The 20,171-nt window shown below is 55.4% G+C and overlaps 2 long non-coding RNA genes across 3 annotated transcripts in view; one reads left to right on the top strand and one right to left on the bottom strand.

Annotated features, from left to right (window-relative positions):
- Positions 1-2,538: 2,538 nt before the first annotated feature.
- On the bottom strand, positions 2,539-5,302 carry LOC107968261 (uncharacterized). Of its 2 annotated transcripts, none has more exons than XR_001709378.3 (3): positions 4,651-5,302; positions 3,962-4,144; positions 2,539-2,740 (listed from the first exon to the last, which is right to left on the bottom strand). It is a non-coding gene; the product is annotated as an uncharacterized LOC107968261 (long non-coding RNA). The 2 variants fall into 2 exon arrangements; XR_010151040.1 differs by having other exon boundaries at positions 4,820-5,302.
- Positions 5,289-20,171, top strand: part of LOC107968263 (uncharacterized) — a 33,268-nt gene continuing 18,385 nt past the window's right edge. The window contains exons 1-2 of the long non-coding RNA XR_001709380.3: positions 5,289-5,585; positions 15,518-15,581. This is a non-coding gene — a long non-coding RNA (uncharacterized LOC107968263). The remainder of the gene's footprint in view (positions 5,586-15,517; positions 15,582-20,171) is intronic.

Below are 20,171 nucleotides of genomic sequence, written 5' to 3'. Positions count from 1 at the left end.
AGAATACAGATCAAAAGCAGCTAAGATGGCTTGAGAAAGAAGAAAACAGACAGGGTGTTTGCGCCTACAAAGCCGGGTAACTGAAAGCAGCAGTGGAAGAGGCTGGGCCCGTGGAGGGAGACCCAGGCTGCACGGGGTGGGACGGAGGGCTCTGCCGGGCATTTCCTCCTGGCCCCCCCGGGGAGCTGAGGTGTGCGTAATTAGTACTTGTGCTTGGTGGGGAGGAAGTGAGAGCAGAGGGCGCTGGGCCACTGCTTCTCACTTTCTGGGACCCCAGCATCCCCAGGCAGGAGCGTCCCTGTCCTGGCAGGCAGGTCTTGGGCCTCAGCTCTGAACATCTGAATATCTGTGCAGCCCTGCCAGGGCCCCTCTCGGTCCTGCAGGCTCCTGGCGCTGGCTGGGGGCACAGGGAGCCCTGAAGACGCCTGGGGGTCTGTGGGTGCTGCAGGCACCGCTGGCTGGTTATAGTCGCAACAGCCCCCAGGTGGGCAATTTTCCTTCCACTTCACAGTGGAGGAAACGGGTTCTGAGAGGTAGCAGCTTTCCCAAGTGCGGGGGGGGGGGGGGGGCAGGACTTGAACCCAGATCCCTGAGAATCTGAACCCAGGCCTCTGCTCTTGCTCTCCAAGCTTCCAGACAGAGAAGGAGAGTGGGTGGCGACCGCCATCGGGAGGGGCTCCAGACGGAGGACCGGGCAAGGGAGCGCCTGGTGGGCGGCCTGGGGCGGAGGCACCCAGGGAGCCCAAATCGGGGCACCTGGGAGGAGGAAGTTCCCAGAGGACTGCAGACCCTGCAGCTGTGCCTCCGAGGTCAGAACCGCCCACGCCCGCCAGGCAGGACGTGCGGCTCCTGGCCGCAGCTGTCAGGGAGGAAATTCACGTCTCAGCTGAGGTTTAAGAGGCGCCTGACCCCCTGCTAAAAATACTCGGGCAGCGTGGGTCCGGTGGAGTTGGCTGTGGGGTGCGTCTGGGTGGGGGTCCCAGCGAGGCCAGAACAGGCGCCAGCGACCTGCAGAGCGGTGCAGTGCGGTGGGCCGTGTGGATGCCGGGCCTGCAGACCAGCTCCATGGGGGAAACTGGGGCGGGGTGGGGAAGGCGCGGTGAGTCGCCGGCCCGCGGAGCCCCCGTTTGTGCCTTCGCTGGCAAACTGTGAAGCCCGTGCAAGGCGGGAGAGGCCGTGGGCTGGCGGGAACCTGGGTGTCCTGGGCTGCCCAGAACGTGCTGCCTCAGTTTACCCAGCTTTACCATGCAGAGGCCAACCTCGCCCCTCCCTTTCTCACCAGTGGTCAGTAAGATTCGGGTGGTGTTGGACATCGCCTGAACAGATGTGGAGGTGGAGGGGGGTTGAGGTGTAGGCAGGGGCTGTGGAGCACCCTTGGGGGGCAGGCGTTGGACACTGGGGTCCCGGAATCAGGCCCTGTGATCTCAGGGAGGCTCACCTGGCTTCTGGTTCCCAATCCCCTTCTGGGTGAGTGGACGTGCACCCCTCCCCCAGTGCAGAGGGCTTGTTGGGGTACTCTGCAGGTCTTTTCTCCCCACAACGGGGGTGGAGTAGGAGAAGGGAAGCTTCGGAGGGAGGGGCTCTGGGCTGGGAAGGAGGGAGGGTCTGAGAAGCAGGGAGCCCTGGGACTGGTTGGGGCGGGTCACTCTGACACGGATCTCACTGTGGAGGGGGTGATGTTGCTGAGACCTGCATGGGTCCGGGCTTCCAGTGGCCCCACCAGAATCCAGGGCCACCAGGGTGGGGGGTGCTGGTGGTTTCTGAGTACCTTCCCACACTGCCCCCATGGCAGACCCCTCCCAGCAGATCCCAAACATTCCCCACTATGCAGGGGAAGGGTGAAGCCACATTCCCCACTATTCAGGGGAAGGGTGGAGCCCCCTTCCTCTGGGACCACCGGCCTGGAGTCACCTCCTCTGGGCCTGCATATCCCTCCCGGGGAGGGACAGAAAGGAAGGTGGCAGCTGGAGGGCTTCCAGAGACCACCGACCAGCACCGGGCAGACAGGAAGACTCTGGAAGTCAAGCTATGACTTTTTTTGAGACAGGGTCTCGCTTTGTCACCCAGGCTGGAGTGCGGTGGTGCGATCTCAGCTCACTGCAACCTCCATCTCCTGGGCTCAAGTGATTCTCCTGCCTCAGCCTCCCAAAGTGCTGGGATTATCTGCGTGAGCCACCGCTCCCAGCCTAAAGGGGACATTTTCATTGTCAGTTTCTTAATTTCCACTTTAGAGGGCAGGAAACTAAATCAGCCAGTTTGGTCCAATGGCAGGGGTTTGGGCCCCTTCTGAGGGCAGCCTGCTCTTCAATTGTGGGGGCTGCCTCAGGGGGCCTTTGGTTTCGCATTGATGGGATGGCTGTGCCACTCATCTTCCAAACCAGGACAGCTTTGAGAGAGAAACAGGTACCAGTGACGCCAGGACACCAGGGGTGGTGCAGCGCACCTGCAGAGCTGAGGCCAGGCTCCGTCGTGGGCGGATGCGCCACCGGCAAAATGCATCTGTTTGTTGCTGCGACACAAATAACCCTCAGACGTAAATCCCAGAGACCATGTATTTTGCTCCCAAATCTGCAATTTGGGCAGGGCTCAGCAGGACTGTCTCATCTCTGTCCATATGGCATCAGCCGGGGTGCCCGAGTCGGGGCTGGAGGGCCACCTCTGTCATGGTTCACTCAGCATGGTGGCTGGAGCCCAAGTCAGCCTCCCAGGAGAACAAGATGGAGGTGCGTGGACTCCAGAGCTGTGAAAAGAAAATCCGTAATGGAGATGGTTATGTCAGGGCTATCTAAAAAGGAGCTGGGAGGGCAAGAGGAGCTGGACCCCGTCCAACTCGCCAGATAGAATTGATCTGTTGACCTGGGCCAGATCGTGAACCAGCTGCATTTGATTTGAACCATTCACACCGGGCCTGATCACCGGTCTCCTGGAGACAGGCACACCTGACTAGATTGATCATCAGCCAGAGCTGTCCTAAGCTGTTAAGCCCCCACCGTTGGTCATGGACCATGCCAACAGCTTCCGGATGTGTAGACTCACAGCAAACCTTTGTAAGCCCCTGCCCGGCCTCCCCCACACAGACACGTTTGAGCTCCTTGCTAGATCTGTGTCTCCTGAACCGCAGTTCCTGAGGCTCTCCTTCTCTTTTGTTTCCTGATCTACAGTGTTGGTCTATTTTTTGTCAGTTGACAGAACATAGCCTTGCAAGTCACCGAGTCCCTTTTTTTTTTTTTGAGAGAGAGGGTCTTGCTCTGTTGCCCAGGTTGGAGTGCAGTGGTGCAATCATGGCTCACTACAGCCTTGACCTCCTAGGCTCAAGTGATCCTCCTGCTTCAGCCTTGTGAGTAGCTGGGACTACAGATGTGTGTCACCATGCCTGGCTAATTAAAACAATTTTTTTTTTTTGTAGAGAAGGGGGGTCTCACTATGTTGCCCAGGCTGGTCTTGAACTCCTCGGCTCAAGTGACCGTCTTGCCTCGGCCTCCCAAAGTGCTGGGATTACAGGCGTGAGCAACTGTAATGCACCAAGCTAACCCAGCTCACTTCTGCTATCCTCTGTCAGCAGAGACCCAAAGGCCTAGCCAGGCTCAAGGGGAGGGGACACAGCCCCTGCCTCTTGACGAGGGAGAGGCAGGGTTAGGAGGGCTTGTGGGATAGGAGATGGCACGGTGGCCATTATGGGACCCAGGCAGCCTCAGGAGGCGTGGGGGTGGCGCTGCTCTCACAGGGAACATCTGAGCCCTGCGGGGGCAGGTGCATCTCAGCAGTGCGGGTGTTCACCCGGAGAGATGCTTCTCTGCTCACATGGGTTTGTGCCCGTGCCCTGTCTGCACAGTTTTCTGCAGGCTCTGAAGGAGCAGCCATGCACACGCTTTCTGCTTCCTCTTTCTTGACAGCGCTTGCCTGTGGGTGCCAGGACCCCCCACGCTTTTGGTTCCCCTCTGGATGAGTGAGCCCAAGTTACCGTAACAGAAGACCTCAGCCTGGGCAGCTTAGATGATAGACCTTTATTTTCTCACAGCTCTGGAGCCTGGAAGTCCAAGATCAAGGTGCCATCAGTGTCAGTGCTGGTTTCTCATGAAACCTTTCTCCCGGCCTTGCTGCGTCCGCCTCTGGTGTCTCCTCCTCTTCTTGGAAGGCCACAGCCCTGTTGGATTAGGGCCCACCCTTATGACTTCGTAAAGGTCGTAGTTACCTTCTAAAGACCCTATTTCCAAATCAGTCACATTGGGGGTTGCGGCTTGACATAAGGATTTGGGGGGGCCACACTTCAGTCCATAGCACCCTCCTACCTCCCTGGCTGCCCCACCTCTGCGTCTGTCATCCCCTCCTCTCCCCGAGGAGAGGCCTCCTCTCCAGAGGGGCCGTGCCCCATCTCATCTATGAAGACTGCCCCCGGCCCCTGCTCCCGCGCTGTCTGTGCACTGTCAGCCTCCCACCGCCCTCCACGTCCTCAGAAACACACACTTGATGAGGCTGAAAGAACCGTGACTCTCTCGCCCGCCCCCACCATCTGCTTTTGCCTCCCGTGGGACACCCCACCACTTTGTCAAGCCCCGAGCCAGCCTCTCTCCGTGTTCTTCCCTCCCCTCACTGCCTCCACACCGAAGAGCTAGGCACTGCTTCCTAAATCTCCCTTCCTGCATTGCTCACCACCTCCCCTGCCGCCACCATGTCCAGGGGCCGAAATTGTTCTGTCTGCTCTCCCTCCCTCCGCTGGGGCCTGAGGGCAGTCTGCTTCCATGGGAGCCAGCGGGATGCTGGCAAGTCACAGATGCAATCCTGTCCATGGCTCCCGCCTCCCTGCAGGTTACAAACATGCCTCCCTTTTCCTGCTGTTGGAATGAAGCTCAGAACCACAGCCCTGAGGCTCCATCCTGTCTGGTCCTGCTGCCTCCAGCCACGTCTCAGACCCCTTTCTGCGCCCGTCTGCCTCCAGCCGCACAGACATCAGTGCCAGGCATGCGCCTCTTCCCTCCTTCCCCAGGGCCTTTGCACGTGTAGCTCCCGCTGCCTGAGCACTTTTCCATGGCTCTGGCTCAGTCTGACATTCTATTTTTTCCTTGGAGAGTTAAGTGGAAGTTATATGCTCTATTTCTATTTTAAAATAGTCACTCTTAGAATTTTAACAAGTATATTTAGAATTCAAAGATAGCCAGTGTTTCCATCCTCCTCCTGATAGATCACGCCCCTCCTGGCTCACAGATCATTACGACTGCCCGATACTCAGGTCTGCCTTGCCTTTATCACCCTCCGCTTTCCACAGGGCTTTGTTGCACACAGCCAGCACCCGTTGAGGTTTGCACATGTTTGCACCCCACTCTTTCTGGCAGCCCAGGCGTCCCCTCTTTCTGAGCTGTATTCTGTGGAGGTTGCTCTGCTGAGGAGCTGGGTGGTGGCGCAGTCATTTTGCTGATCTGATGCTTCTCCCACACCCGTAAGTGGGAGTGGAGCAGGGCGTGTGGGTCCGGCTGCTGCCTCTGCCTCGGCACTTCAGAGACGGTCATCTGCTCCTGTTCTTGCCATTCGCGGGGTCTGCCTCCAGCAAGTTCTCCTTCAGCATTCTGAGTGTACCACGGGACAGCTAGGTATGGGCTGCTTTTATTCTTCCTGCTTGAGAGTGCTGCACTCTTGAGGCTGAAGTTTCCATATTTTATCAGTTCTGGAAAATTCTCAGCCATATTGTCAGGGAGCTGGTGGGCACTCCCCGTTTTATTTATTTCCACCTCTTGGAATTCCTTCCTTCCTTCCCGCCTTCCCACCTTCCCTCCTTCCTTCCTTCCTTCCTTCCATCCTTCCTTCCCCTCCCTCCCTCCCTCCCTCCCTCCCTCCCTCCCTTCCTCCCTTCCTCCCTTCCTCCCTTCCTCCCTTCCTCCCTTCCTCCCTTCCTTCCTTCCTTCCTTCCTTCCTTCCTTCCTTCCCTCCTTCCCTCCTTCCCTCCTTCCCTCCTTCCCTCCTTTCCTCCCTCTTCCCTCCCCTTCCCTTCTCTTTTCTTTTTGAGGCGAGTCTCGCTCTGTCACCCAGGCTGGAGTGCAGTGGCATGATCTCTGCTCACTGCAAGCTCCGCCTCCCGGGTTCACACCATTCTCCTGCCTCAGCCTCCCGAGTAGCTGGGACTACAGGCACCCACCACCACGTCCGGCTAATTTTTTGTATTTTTAGTAAAGACAGGGTTTCACTATGTTAGCCAGGATGGTCTCAATCTCCTGACCTCGTGATCCGCCTGCCTCAGCCTCCCAAAGTGCTGGGATTACAGGCGTGAGCCACCGCGCCCGGCTTCTTTTCTTTTCTTTCTTCAGAGTCTCGCTTTCCGGCCCAGGCTGGAGTGAAGTGGCGCAATCTTGGCTCACTGCAACCTCTGCCTCCCAGGTTCTCCGGGATTCTCCTGCCTCAGCCTCCCGAGTAGCTGGGATTACAGGCACCCGTCATCATGCCTGGCTAATTTTTGTATTTTTAGTAGAGACATGTTTTCACCATGTTGGCCAGGCTGGGTTCGAACTCCTGGCCTCAAGTGATCCACCTGCTGTGGCTTCCCAAAGTGCTGGGATTACAGGCATAAGCCACTGTGCCCAGCCCCTCTGGAATTTCGATCGGAAGTACGGAAAACCTTCTTATCCATCTCTCCTATGTCTTAACCTCTTCTGAACCCCCTTAACACCTCCTATCTGTCTGTGCCGATCAGGGGTGATCACAGTCTTCCCTATCGATTCCTCACTTCCCTCTTGATCTGCATCAAATCAGCTGCCAGACTAGCTGACTGGGGGCTTGTTTCCACACCGTCTTCCCATGTTTCAAGGTACAGTTCAAGTTCAGTGGCAGTAAGTACGTTCGCATTGTTATGCAACCTATCTCCAGAACTTTTTGACCTTCCCAAACGGAAACTCTGAAACAGCAAACACAAACTCCCCACACCCTCCTTCCCCCAGCCTGGCACCCTCCATTCTGCTTTCTGTCTCTGCGGTTTTGACTGCTCTGGGAGCCTGACAAACGTGGAGTCAGGCAGCACTTGCCCTTTTGTGTCAGTTCTTTCCCTCAGCATAATGTCTTCAAGCCTGAGCTGTGTGGCAGCCTGTGTCAGGACCTCCTGTGTTTGTTGTTGTTGGTGGTGGTGTTGAGGCTGGATAATATTCCCCTTGATGGATACGCCACTTTTTTCTTTTTGAGACAGGGTCTCGCTCTGTTGCCCAGGATGGAGTGCAGTGACGCCATTATGGCTCACTGCAGCCTCGACCTCCCTGGGCTCAAGCAATCCTCCCACTTCAGCCTCCTGAGTAGCTGGGACTACAGGCGCACACCAGCATGTTTAGCTAATTTTCGTATTTTTTGTATTGATGGATTTTCACCTGTTGGCCAGGTTGGTCTTGCACTCCTGAGTTCAAGCGGTCCACCCGTCTTGGCCTTCCATGTGCTGGGATTACAGGCGTGAGCCACCTCGCTTGGCCTGGATACACCAGGTTTGCCCAGCCGCCTCGCTCGGCCTGGATACACCAGGTTCGCCCAGCCGCCGCGCCCGGCCTGGATACACCAGGTTCGCCCAGCCGCCTCGCCAGGCCTGGATACACCACGTTCGCCCAGCCGCCGCGCCCGGCCTGGATACACCAGGTTCATCCATCTGTGAGCACCTGGGCTGCTTCTACCTTCGCGTGTTGGTGAATGATGCTGCTGTGGACACGGGTGTGCAGATATCTGTTCAAGTCCTTGCACTCAGTTCTTGGGAGAATACCCAGAAGTGAAATGTCCGGATGATGTGGCAATTCTAATATAAGTTTTTGAAATACTGTTTGAAATATCGCCATTCTGGTCTCCATAGTGGCTGCACCGGTTTGCCCTCTCTACCGTAAACACCCTCCATGCTCTGCTGATTCATCCCTTCCTCCCCACTAACCCTGGCAACCACGGGTCCTTTTACTGTCTCCGTAATTTCCCCTTCTCTGGGATGTCCTAGAGTTGGAATCATATAGTATGTGGCCTCTTCAGACTGGCTTCTTTCACTCAGTAATATGCATTTAGGGTTCTTCCATGGATTTTCATGGCTTCACAGCTGTCTTTTAAGTTTATCAACTTCATATATACACACTGCCCTGCTTTGTCCCCAGGTTCTGTGAGTTTCGAAGAGGTAGTTTAAGGAGTCAACTGGGTTGGACTACAAGTTTTTGTTCTTTTTCTGTTTGGAAAAGCAACAGTGCATATCACCAGTTCGGGATTCCTGGCTCAATACCACCAGCTCGGGATTCCTGGCCCACAGGCCTTGAGCATGAGACGACTGTGGTTCTGAGGCTAGATATCATAACCTCTCCATACGGAGAAGGATGCGGGAGAAGTGATCACGGGCTTGGCTCTCCCCAACCCCCCTGTAAAACATGAGCCACCAAGATTGCACAACCGGAGACACAGAGGACACTGTCCACAGTAAAGCCTGGTGGCAGCATGTTCCCCTGGAACACAAAATAAGAGTGGGCAGGAAGAGACCACCAACCTGGTGGCTGGCGAGCACGAGGAAGCTGAAAGCAGTGGTGGGCATTGGTGGGCTTGGGACGCCATGGACCTCCTCAGGGGCTCCCTGAGCCAACGTGGGGAGCAGCCATGGTGGGAGGGGTGGACACACACTTGGTGGGGAGCCAGGACAGCCCGGTCGGAAACGTTCACAACCGCCCGCCCAAGCCTCCTAAGGGGAGAGTGCTGGGACACAGCGACCAGGAGAAAGGTGCCCAGGCTGAGCCGGGAGAGAGGCGGGTGGGAGCACCTAGAGCCGCACATGAGGGCGCTGTAGAGTCACCGCTGTGCCACGTGGCGTCGGGTCTCCAGGCCCAGCTAGAGGATGCACCTGCTGGGAACAAGCCCTGCAGGAGGGGAGCAGGGGGGCAGCCCTCGACAGCAGGAGCCACTGGGAGATGAACCTGTGCGTGCCAGCAGCTTGGTCCCTTTGCTGCATGGCCAGCGGCTCCGATGCGTAAACAGTGGACAATTATTTCATGGTTTCTGGAGTTGGCATTTAGGAGGGGCTCATTTGGGAAGCTCAGGTGTGGGGTCTTGCACGTGGTCAGATGCTTGCGGGGATGGCTGTCATCTGAAGGCCTGGCTGTGCTCAAGTATCTGTCCGGGTGCCCCATGTCAGAGGGAACCCAGGCCCGGTTGTGCCCAGGGTGTCTGGTGCCTGTGGGCCGGGCCGTGGGTCTGCTCCTGTACCTGGTGCTGGTCACTGGGCCCCTCCTGCGGCCACTTCTCACTGACAAAACGCTGCCCCGCTTTGTCCCCAGGTTCTGTGAGTTTCAAAGAGGAGTTTCAGAACATCCCCTCCACCATGTGGTGGGATGCTGACTCCGGAGCATGGACCGCGTGCTGGCAGCACGTGGACTCCGCAGAGACAGACTGGCTTAGCCTTCCAAGCGAAAGCCGTCAACACCTCTGCTCTACGGAGGGGGAAACAGAGGCCCAGGGAGGTGAGGTGGCTCCAGGAGGAGCTAGGCTGTGATGGGCAGGGGCCAGGGAGGTGAGGGCTGTGGGGACTCAGCTCTGTACCCCAGCCTCGCGGCACCTCATGGAGGCCAGCCTGAGGGCCCTCCAGACCTGGGAGTCCTGCCCTGCGGCCCACAGGCCCGATGGCTTCACAGGTGGTAGAGGCCTCCAGTACAGATCCCCGTCCACGCCCTCCTCTTTCTGGACTTCCTGAGACGCCCATCCACACCCTCGTCCTTCTGGACTTCCTGGCTGAGGCCTTCTATGTCAAGAGTGGGTAGGGGTGGGGAGGCTAGGTGTGCCCCCACTGTGCCCGGCAGATACTGGGGATGGGGTGGTGCTGGCAGGTGGGCTGGGGCTGCCCTTGGCCCCACCTTTCCAGTGTGAAGTTTGTGCAGCTTCTGCCTGGCCCAGTCGGGGTGTGACTGGCCCCAGGTGTGGGCCGTGAAACCCCAGGCCCACCCTCCCACTCCCAGCCATTCCTTGAAGGGGCCCAGGCCGCCTGCACTGGAGTGGGACGCAGGTGTCTGCTGCGTTCAGGAAAGATGGCAGGTGTCCACGACACCCCAGCCACGCCCAGGACCTTCTGGACAGGCTCCTGTAGGGGTGGGGGTGGAGTCCTAATTATAGGGAGCCTGAAGACCAGGCCAGGACTTCGAGGCATCTTGATGCTACCCATCCCCAGACCCAGCGGCTCTGCCCCAGGGTGGGCCCCAGCCAGCCAGAGGAGCCCCGAGGCTGGGAGATGGGGAGACTGAGGCAGGGTGGGCAAGCGCTGGGTGGTGCGGGGGCAACCAAACCAGGACCCAGGCAGGAGGCTGGAAGCCCCCTGGGCCCCCTCTGTCCCTGCACCTCCTCTCCCCCTCCGCCCCCTCTTCCCTTGCGCCCCGCTCGGCCAGGGGGCGCCCCGCTTCAGTGTCCGTTTGGGGGCGCGGCGCGCCCTCTGGCGGTAAGCAGTGGCATCGCCCTCCTTTGTCAAGGCTGACGACGGGGGAGGAGGAGGGGCAGGGAGAGGGAAGCGGGGATGGAAGGAGCGTGTGGGGAGTGGAGGGTCCGCAGTCAGGCGGGGGCTGCAAAGGCGAGAACGCCTGGGAGGACGTTCCAGGGCGGGGCGGGCTCACGCGGCTCCGGGGCAGCGAATGTCCAGACCCTCGACTTCCTCGGCCCCTCGGCCTCCCCACCCGGAGCATGGACTTGCCCGGACGCCCAGAAAGCCGCTCTCCACCCTGGGGCTGGTGGCGTCGCAGCCCCCCGACCGCAGCGGCGATTCCCGGTGGCCCGTCTCAGATTTGCGGAAGTGCTGCCCCAATCCTCCTTTGTCCCGTAGACTTGTTCGTGTGAACAAAGACGCTCGGTGCTAGCCCCTAAAACCCAAAAAGCAGGAGGACGTTCCATGCGGGATAGTGAGTCTTTTCAACAAGTCGTCGTCACCCATGGAAACAGGGGCTACACGGAAAAAAGCCCGTCCCCTTCATCAGGAGATGCATCCCCAATGAAAACTTCCTTTTTCTGTGTAACGATTTTTAATCAAAATGTATAATATAGATTATTTGTATCCAAATCAGTGGTTTTGAGAAACTGTGGGCTAATAATTGAAAAATAATCCAGTAGAAACATTTAAAGATAAGAGACTTATGAAGTAAAGAATGAAAAGTGGCATTTCAATTTATACACATATTTCCATTACGGAAAAGCACAGTGAGGCCAGCGGAGGACTTGGAGCAGAAGATATGTCATGTTGGCATAAAATTCTGTGGGCAAAGTGGAGGGAAAATACAAGGCAAAGGAGAAAACATTTAAGTCTGTTAAAAAATTGTCTCTTAAAAATTGATGATTAAATCACCATGATATTTAGATTTCGTTGGATTCATTTAAAAGACTGGCCAACATGGTGAAAACCTGTCTCTACTAAAAATACAAAAATTAGCCGGGCGTGGTGGTGGGCACCTGTAATCCCAGCTGCTCGGGAGGCCGAGGCAGGAGAATTGCTTGAACCTGGGAAGCGGAGGTTGCAGTGAGCCGAGATCACACCATTGCACTCCAGCCTGGGCCACAGAGCGAGACTCCATCTCAAGAAAGAAAGAAAGAGAGAGGGAAACAGAGAGAGAGAGAGAGAGATGGCGGGAGGGAGGGTGGGAGGACTGGTCCAACCGTTATCTAATGAATATCAATATGAACGAGCGATCCGTGCAGCAATATGGATGACTTTATAAACATGATGCTGAGCAAAAGAGACCTTCCACAGAACAGGACCTGCTGTGATTCCTTTTATGTGGTGTTCTAGAACTGGCAAGAAATCGTACCAGGGGGTGTCTTTTGGGGTAGGGTGGGGGTGGGGCTTTGCTGGGAGAGAGCATGAGGGAACATTCTGGATTGGTGGTGGTGTTCTCCCTCTTCGTAGGTGTATGCGTTTGTTAGAAGTCATCTAAGCAACCACTAATCTATTCTTTTTTTTTTTTGATATGGAGTCTTGCTCTGTCACCCAGGCTGGAGTGCAGTGGTGCGATCTCAGCTCACTGCACCCTCCACCTCCCAGGTTCAAGCAATTCTCCTGCCTCAGCAGCCGAGTAGCTGAGATTACAGGCGTGCACCCCCACACCTAACTAATTTTTGTATTTTTAGTAGAGATGGGGTTTCACTATGTTGGCCAGGATGGTCTTGAACTCCTCACCTCAGGGCCTCCACCGCCTTGGCTTCCCAAAGTGCTGGGATTACAGGCGTGAGCCACCGTGCCCAGCCTTTACTTTCTGTCTCTGTGGATTTCTCTCTTCTGGACTTTCATGTGGATGGAGTCGTGTAGTGGGTGGCCCTTTATGTCTACCTCTTTTCCCTTAGCTTACTGTTTTCAAAGTTCATTCACATTGTAGCATGTATCAGTAATTCATTCCCTTTATGGCCAAATACTATTTACTACATGTAAATTTTACTTTAAAGAAAAAAAGGAGGCCAGGCCCAGTGGCTCACACCTGTAATCCCAGCACTTTGGGAGGCCAAGGTGGGCGGATCACTTGAGGTCAGGAGTTCAGGACTAGCCTGGCCAATACAGCAAAACCCCATCTCTACTAAAAAATAAAATGAAATAAAAAACTTAGCCGGGCGTGGTTGTGGGTGCCTGTAGTCCCAGCTACACGGGAGGCTGAGGCAGGAGAATTGCTTGAACCCAGGAGGCGGAGGTTGCAGTGAGCTGAGATTGCGCTATTGCACTCCAGCCTGGGTGACAGAGTGAGACTCCATCTCAAAGAAAAAAAAAATAGAGAAAAGGGGCCAGGTGCTGTGGCTCATGCCTATAATCCCAACCCTTTGGGAGGCTGAGGCAGGAGGATCACTTGAGCCCAGGAGTTCAAGACCAGCCTGGGCAACATAGGGAGACACCAGCTCTACAAAAAATAAAAAAAAATTAGCTGAGTTGTGGTGGTGCATGACTGTAGTCTCAGCTACTTGGGAGGCTGAGTAGGGAGGATCACTTGAGCCTGGGAGGTTGAGGCTGCAGCGACCCACGATTGCACCACACTGCACTCCATCCAGCCTGGGTGACAGGGTAAGACCTCAGTAAATCATAAATGAATATTGAACTTTAGTTCCCTATGTAGGAAGTGAAACTTCCTCTTCAAAGTTTCCCTTCTTGTTAAAGAATAAATCGTGTTAAAAAAATAGTTTCTTTTAAAGACTAACTTCCTTCAAGACTCCTTGCTTTGTGCTAGTAACTCTTTGTGAAGCCCTATCCTATATAGCTGTTAAACATGCTCACAGGCACGTAATACATTCCATGTCTTTGTACTTTGACCAAAATATCTGTACCGGACGTGCTCGCAGGCATATCCCAGCTCGCAGCCTATGCCCCTTCCCTATTTGGCAAAAGCAACTTCTTTTCCTTTGTCTTTCCATTACTTTTACCTATTTAGAAAAGTTTTAAACTTTTAGCCAATCGGGTTTTAGTTTAGATTGTGAGGTCTGGCTGCAGCCAATGGAGACAGGACACAGTACCAGGGACAAACTGCGTACGGGATAAAAATTGCTTCCCTCCTTTGTTCAGATGTGCTCTCGCCATTGTTGCATCTGCGATGGGCACCCTTTCTGCAGAAAGTAAAAATGGCCTTACTGAGAGAATTAAATTTATGTTCAAGTGCTGTTTCTTTGCAGCACTGGGGAACGAGCATTCTATTTCTAAACAAACATTTTTACATATAACACCCTATAATCTGCCTGCTGAAGGGCTCAGAGGGAGTAGACTGCAATTTACTTTAAAATGTACTAAGGGCCGGGCACAGTGACTGATGGCTGTAATCCCAGCACTTTGGGAGGCCAAGATGGATGGATCACCTGCGGTCAGGAGTTCAAGACCAGCCTGGCCAACATGGGGAAACCCTGTCTCCACTAAAAATAAAAAAAATTAGCTGGGCGTGGCGGCAGGTGCCTGTAATTCCAGCTACTAGGAAGGTTGAGACATGAGAATTGCTTGAACTCAGGAAGCAGAGGTTCCGGTGACCTGAGATTATGCCACTGCACTCCAGCCTGGGTGACAGAGTGAGACTATGTCTCAAAAAAAAAAAAAAAAAAAAAAAAAAAGGAGGCCGGGCACAGTGGCTCACGCCTGTAATCCCAGCACTTTGGGAGGCCAAGGTAGGCAGATCACTTGAGCTCAGGAGTTCGATGCCAGCCTGGACAACATGGCAAAACCCTGTCTCTACAAAAAATACAAAAATTAGCTGGTGTGTTGGTATTGGCGCCTGTAAACACAAGCCCAGCTACTCGGGAGGCTGAGGTGGGAGGCTCCCTTGAGCCCAGGAGTGAGCTGAGATCACGCCACTGCACTCCAGCCTGGGTGACAGAGTGAGACCCTGTCTCAAAAAATAAAACAAAAATAAATTAAAATGAAACATATTTAAAAAGACGGCCGAGGGACGCATAGCTGGTGGGGAGAGGGAGCAACCAGGGCAGAGCTTGGACCATATATGCGTTAATGGGAGACTCTAGAAGGAGGTAGATGGTGTCTGCTGTACAATTCTTTCAACTTGGCTGTGTGTTTACAAAGGTTCAGAATAAAATAGTAGGGAAGATGTTTGAAAGGCCCTGTGGAAGAAGGCTTGGGTTGTGGAGTTGGCGTGGTGGTCCCTCTGCCTGGTCCAAGCTGGCTGCCCCTCCAATGTCCCTGATCTTGAGAAGTTGCTGGCTGAGCTCCTGGAGGCCCTGCATGTGAGTGGGCATGAAGAGTGTGAATACCTGTGCTGTGGAGGCCTGGGGTTGACTCCTGGCATGTAAAGCCTGTTTCTGTTAGAGTTTGGAAGTAACATGTGTTCCCTGTTTGTGAGGAACAATACAATAATACAGCCCAACAATACAATAACAAGTGACATCACTACAGCTGGGGAGGAGATAGGGAGGAATCAGGGTGTGGACCAGGCTCTCCTAAATTTCTTTTGAGTCATATTTTCTTTCTTCTTCTAGTTTCTTAAATGAAAGCACACTTTCATCCTTTCTTACCTTCTATTAGAATTACTTAAGGCTAGGCTGGGTACAGTGTCTCACACCTGTAATCCCAGCACTTTGAGAGGTCGAGGCAGGCGGATCATGAGGTCAGGAGATCGAGACCATCCTGGCTAACACGGTGAAACCCTGTCTCTACTAAAAATCCAAAAAAAAAAAAAATTAGCCGGGCTTGGTGGCAGGCACCTGTAGTCCCAGCCACTTGGGAGGCTGAGGCAGGAGAATGGCGTGAACCCGGGAGGCGGAGCTTGCAGTGAGCAGAGATCGCACCATTGCACTCCAGCCTGGGTGACAGAACGAGATTCTGTCTCAAAAAAAGAAAAGAATTACTTAAGGCTATACTTTGTCCTTTGAGAGCCACTTTGGCTGCGTCCCAGGGTTTTTGATGTGTGGTGCTCTTGTTATCAAATTAGTTGAGCCTCTAATTTGATGTTTCATTTCCTCTAACTCAGAGTCATTCAGAAGAGTGTGTGTCTCATCTTACGCTAGCATTGGCAGCTAACATTCACTGAGTGCTGTCTGTGTGTGTCACGCTCTGTGTGCTGTGGATATTAAGTGTTTCACTGCCTTTAACTTGCAGAATACAGAGACGTGTAACAGCCTGGTCCTCATTCCGCCGACGAGGAAGCAGAGTCATCTAGCCTGTAAGTAGAAAACGTGTCAGACGTAGTGTCTATCCCACGTCTAAGCTGACAAGAGGTGAGGACTTTAAAGAAGGTGATCTGTTGTTAGTGCCCTGTTTTATTGCACTGTGATCAGAATTTCACAATTTCCCCTTCAGGGACCTACTGGGATTTCCCTGGGGTTCTTGAACACGCTGTTTTTTCACTTGTTTATTATTCGAAAGGAATGCGCTTCCTATCTTTGTTGAGTGTGAAGTCCTGTAGATCTGGTAATTTATGGTGGTTAATTGTTCTATTAATATTCTTTTTTCCTTTACTCATTCTTTGATCTGACAATTACCGAGCGAGGTGTATTGAAGTCTCCCACTGTGACTGTGGTTTAGGAAGATTCTCCCTGTGTTTCTAGCAGCTTTTCTCCATATGTTTTGGAGCAAAAGGTTAATAACTGTGATGTGGTCTCAATGGATGTGTCAGTCTGGCCCTGTGGGGGGCCCTGTCAAGGTCTCTGCCAAGCCTAGCATCTAATTTCTAAATTTAATTTCCTCCAAGATTGTGTGGGATTTTGCTCCTTAAGGGTTTTAGAAAACAAAAGCAACCATCCCGGCCTCTTACGCCAGTGAAATGAACCCTGAAGACCAGGAACCAGTAGAGCACCGTGATGACCGCCTGTGTCACGCTCAAGCCGGGCGTTCTCTAGCTCCAAGATTTGCTGTCCTCTGGGCCTGCCTGGGTGCTGCTTGGCTGGTAGCGAGAGAAGGGCTCAAGTCTCATGAAATAACCAGCGTGGACTTCTAGGGCTCAGTTCCTAATCCACGTGCTGAGACTTTTGAGTCGATGGCTCCAATGCTGACTGCTGCCAAGTCCAGGTTGCAGGTGCCCAATTGCACAGGGTGGCTGTGGGGCAGCCTGGGGAGAGGTCTGCTTTCGGCTGGGCCTGGGGGAGACTCACAGACTGGGCAGTATTTGCCATCTGAGCAAAGCAGATTGCCCTCCCCAGTGTGGGTGCCACATCCAATCAATTGAAGACCCAAATAGAACAAAGAAGCTGAGTAAGAGTGAGCTTTTCTGGCTTGACTGAGCTGGGACGTGGGTCTTCTCCTGGCCTTGGATTACAACTGACACCACTGGCCCCCCTGTCTCCCGCAGGCTGACTGCAGATCTGGGGGCTTCTCAGCGCCGTAATCGCATGAGCCAATCCTTGCGATCAGTCTCTCTCATATGCATACGAAGATAGGCGTTCACACATCCGATTGGCTCTGTTTCTCTGGAGAATCCTGGTACACATTCTGGACCGCTGGCCTCTCCTACATTAACTTCATATTCTGAGATGCCCGGGCTGGCTTTCCTGCAGGCACAGGGGGAATGAATGAGTGTTGGAGTCAGCTCAGGCAGACGTGTGCGTGTAGCATTTGCACAAGTGCAATTAGAAGGATCGCAGAGGGTTTCTCTCCTTGGAGGCCAATGTCTGGGTGAAACACACAACCCTGGGCTTGCCGATAGGGTGAATTGCACTTCTGACCTAAATAGAATATTCTCTTTGTTCCATTAATACTTTTGCCCTGAAATCTACCTTCAAGGCGAAGTACGATGGTAATATTCCCACAATGCCACCTCTTCCTTCTCTTTCTTTTTGAACTCCCCTGGTAGAGCCCCCTGGGGTGGGGACCTGGCTCTCCTTAGGTCTGTGATCCCTCCAGAGCAGGAGGAGCTGGTGGAGGGGAAGGGAGGGGCCTGGCTCTCTAGGGAGGCCATAGAGGGGAATATATTCTGGGCCGTGTCACCCTGATAGCATCAGGACGCCGGTCCCACCCACATTTTTGTTCGTTGCCCTTCCCTGTCCTGCGGAGGGGCACCAGCACCCAAAGCAACCTGACACAAGACCCTTCCCTGACCCTCCAGGCCAGCTTGTCAGGACACGAGGCTGGGGGGCGGGTGGGTGGCGGGTGGGGGAGGGGCACGGGGCCTTGCCACCTCTCTGCACAATGCAAGATCCCAGAAGGAGGCTCTGGGGTGGGCTTCCGGACTGACGGACGGCCTCCTGTGCTTCCTTTAGGCTTTCCTTTCTTTCTTTTTTTTTTTTTGAGATGGAGTTTCACTCTTGTCTCCCAGGCTGCAGTGCTGCAATGGTGTGATCTCAGCTCACTGCAACCCCAGCCTCCCAGGTTCAAGTGATTCTCCTGCCTCAGCCTCCCGAGTAGCTGAGATTACAGGCACCTGTCACCATGCCCGGCTAATTTTTTTGTATTTTTAGTAGAGATGGGGTTTCACTATGTTGGCCAGGCTGGTCTCGAACTCCTGAACTTGTGATCCGCCCGCATTGGCCTCCCAGAGTGTTGGGATTACAGGCGTGAGCCACCACACCCAGCCTCCAAAGCGGAGAAATTCCCTTCCAGTTCATAACACAATTCCCCTTAAGTCTGCGGAAGCACCAGCGGTTGCCAGAGCTGGATTTTGAGGAGTGAACGCTGTGGGGAGGAAGCTGAGCCAGTGGTCCCCTGTGGTAGGTGTAACTGCCCAGGACCACGGTGACTGCCCAGGGGCGGCCGTGGATGGCGTCCTCCATGCAGCCCAGTCCTGCCTCTCCCACCTCTTCCAGCACCCAAGTGCCTGAGCCCTTCTGGGTCGGACCGGTCCGGGTGCTTCCATGTGCCCCTCTGTGGGGCTGTCACTACATGGCAACTCTTCTCCTCTGGGACCACTGTGGGCTGCCCAGCCCCAGGCCAGGCGGTGGCTCCACTGACTTGACCAGGGTTGGTGTGGGGGAGGGTGCCATTCCCCTTGGGGCCTCTGGTCTCTGGGTTCTGAGCATGGCTGTCTCTGGCTCAGGGGCTGTCCTGTGTGTGGATGACCAGCACAGCCCCCAGGCCTCCGTGCTCCAGGGGCCTTGGTCCCAGAGAGTGCTCAGAGCTGGTCAGAAAAGGCCCCGGAGAACAGCTTCCTCCCCCCGAGCCCCAGGCAGGCTGTCCTCTCCCACCACCGAGACGGCTCTCAGTTCCATCTTGGCAGAAATGTCTCCACAAGGCCCACCCTGTGGGCCCGGGGCCGTTCCGACCTTGAGGGATCCCGGATGGAGCCCTGTGCTGAGACTTTCTGGGAGGAAAGAAGTGGAGCTTCAGCCTTGAAACCCGCAGTGGTGGCTGACACAGGGGTGCAGCCACAGGCAGTCGGGTTCGTCTCCCAGCAGCCCTGGGCTGAGCATGGACTCCTCCCCTGGGTCGAGGAGAGAGGGGGTCCCAGGGCCAGGGCAGACGGAGGGGACTCTGCTCAGACTCTGCTGGACAAAGAGCAGGCCGCGCGAATGGGGGGCTTGTGAGACTCACCAGGCCCCGGGCAGGCTGCAGAGCCACCTTCACTCCTCACTCACCCTGTGGGGCCTTCACTCATTCATTCACGCCGTGGGGCCTTCACTCATTCCTTCACCTGAAGGGTCCTTCACTCCTTCATTCACCCCGTGGGGCCTTCACTCATTCATTCACCCCGTGGGGCCTTCACGCATTCACTCCTCTGTGAGCGTAAGCAGAGGGGTGCTTGCAGGTGAGACTGGAGAGGGCCACTGGGAAGGTCCTTGTGGCCAAGGGGAGGGTTTGGCTGCTCCGAGTGCTGTGGTGAGTGCTCCGTGGTGTCCCAGCTGTGGTCACAGCTGTGGGATGCCAGGGAAGGGTGGCGGGAGTGGGCACGCTGGGTGTGGAGGGGGCAGGCTGCAGAGAGGAAGGGGCTTAAGGGATGGAGTGAGAGCGGCCCAGCCCCAGCACAGCCCTGGTCCCCTTCACCCTAACTGTCCTCTCCCTGTCTCCCCAGCCTGCCTTCTCAGGGGATGCCTGGGCGGGGGGTGAGTGGGGGCAGTGGGGACGGCGAGGGCTGGGAAGGATGGGGATCTGGCTTTCTCACTCATTGGGGTCTTTCCAGCCTGAGGTCCTTCACCCCCACGACCCTCACAGGTCTGTGCCCCCAGCACCCTCTGCTCCTGACACGTGGCCCAGGCCCTTATCTGTCCGGCCCGGCTGGGTGGGGTGAGGGTGGTGCTGAGTGAGTGCAGGGGGCATCTTGAAGCCCCTCGATACAGCTGGCCTCTTAGGACCCCCCGCTTCTGCCTCTGTGTGGGTGCTTTGCTGGGGTCAACTCAGGAGCCAATGGGGGCTGTTTCCCTTGCCTCCCCTCCTCATGGCTTTGGTGGGGCCCCAGGGGAGGAGGAACAGATAAAGGGGTGGAGTGGGCACAGAAACCCATCGGTCCTGCCCCTCCGAGGGTGGAGCAGGCACTAGGGGATGGGTCTTGTACTTCCCATGGAGATTCATGGAGGGTCCCGTTAAGTCCACAAAGCCATCCACGCTGGGGATGGGGGGCTGTGCGCCCCGGGGATGGGGGGCCGTGCGCACCAGGGATGGGGGGCCATCCTCACTAGGGATGAGGAGGGTGGGCAGGGCACAGGACTGGGCCTTTGAGACCCCGCACGTGGTGGGCATCACTAGAGGGGGTTGGCATCCCATGGATGGGAGGGGCTGTGCTACCCCTAGGCACACATGCCCAGGGGTGTGTAGGAACCAAGGGGAGGTAGGGTCAGGGCTTTGGGCTGCCCAATATTCAGTGGGCCTGGGCAGCAGAGGTCCCAGG

This window comes from Pan troglodytes, chromosome 15 (genome assembly GCF_028858775.2).
Source record: "Pan troglodytes isolate AG18354 chromosome 15, NHGRI_mPanTro3-v2.0_pri, whole genome shotgun sequence".
Taxonomy (NCBI): Eukaryota; Metazoa; Chordata; class Mammalia; order Primates; family Hominidae; genus Pan; species Pan troglodytes.
This window is presented reverse-complemented; position numbering and strand designations above follow the sequence as displayed.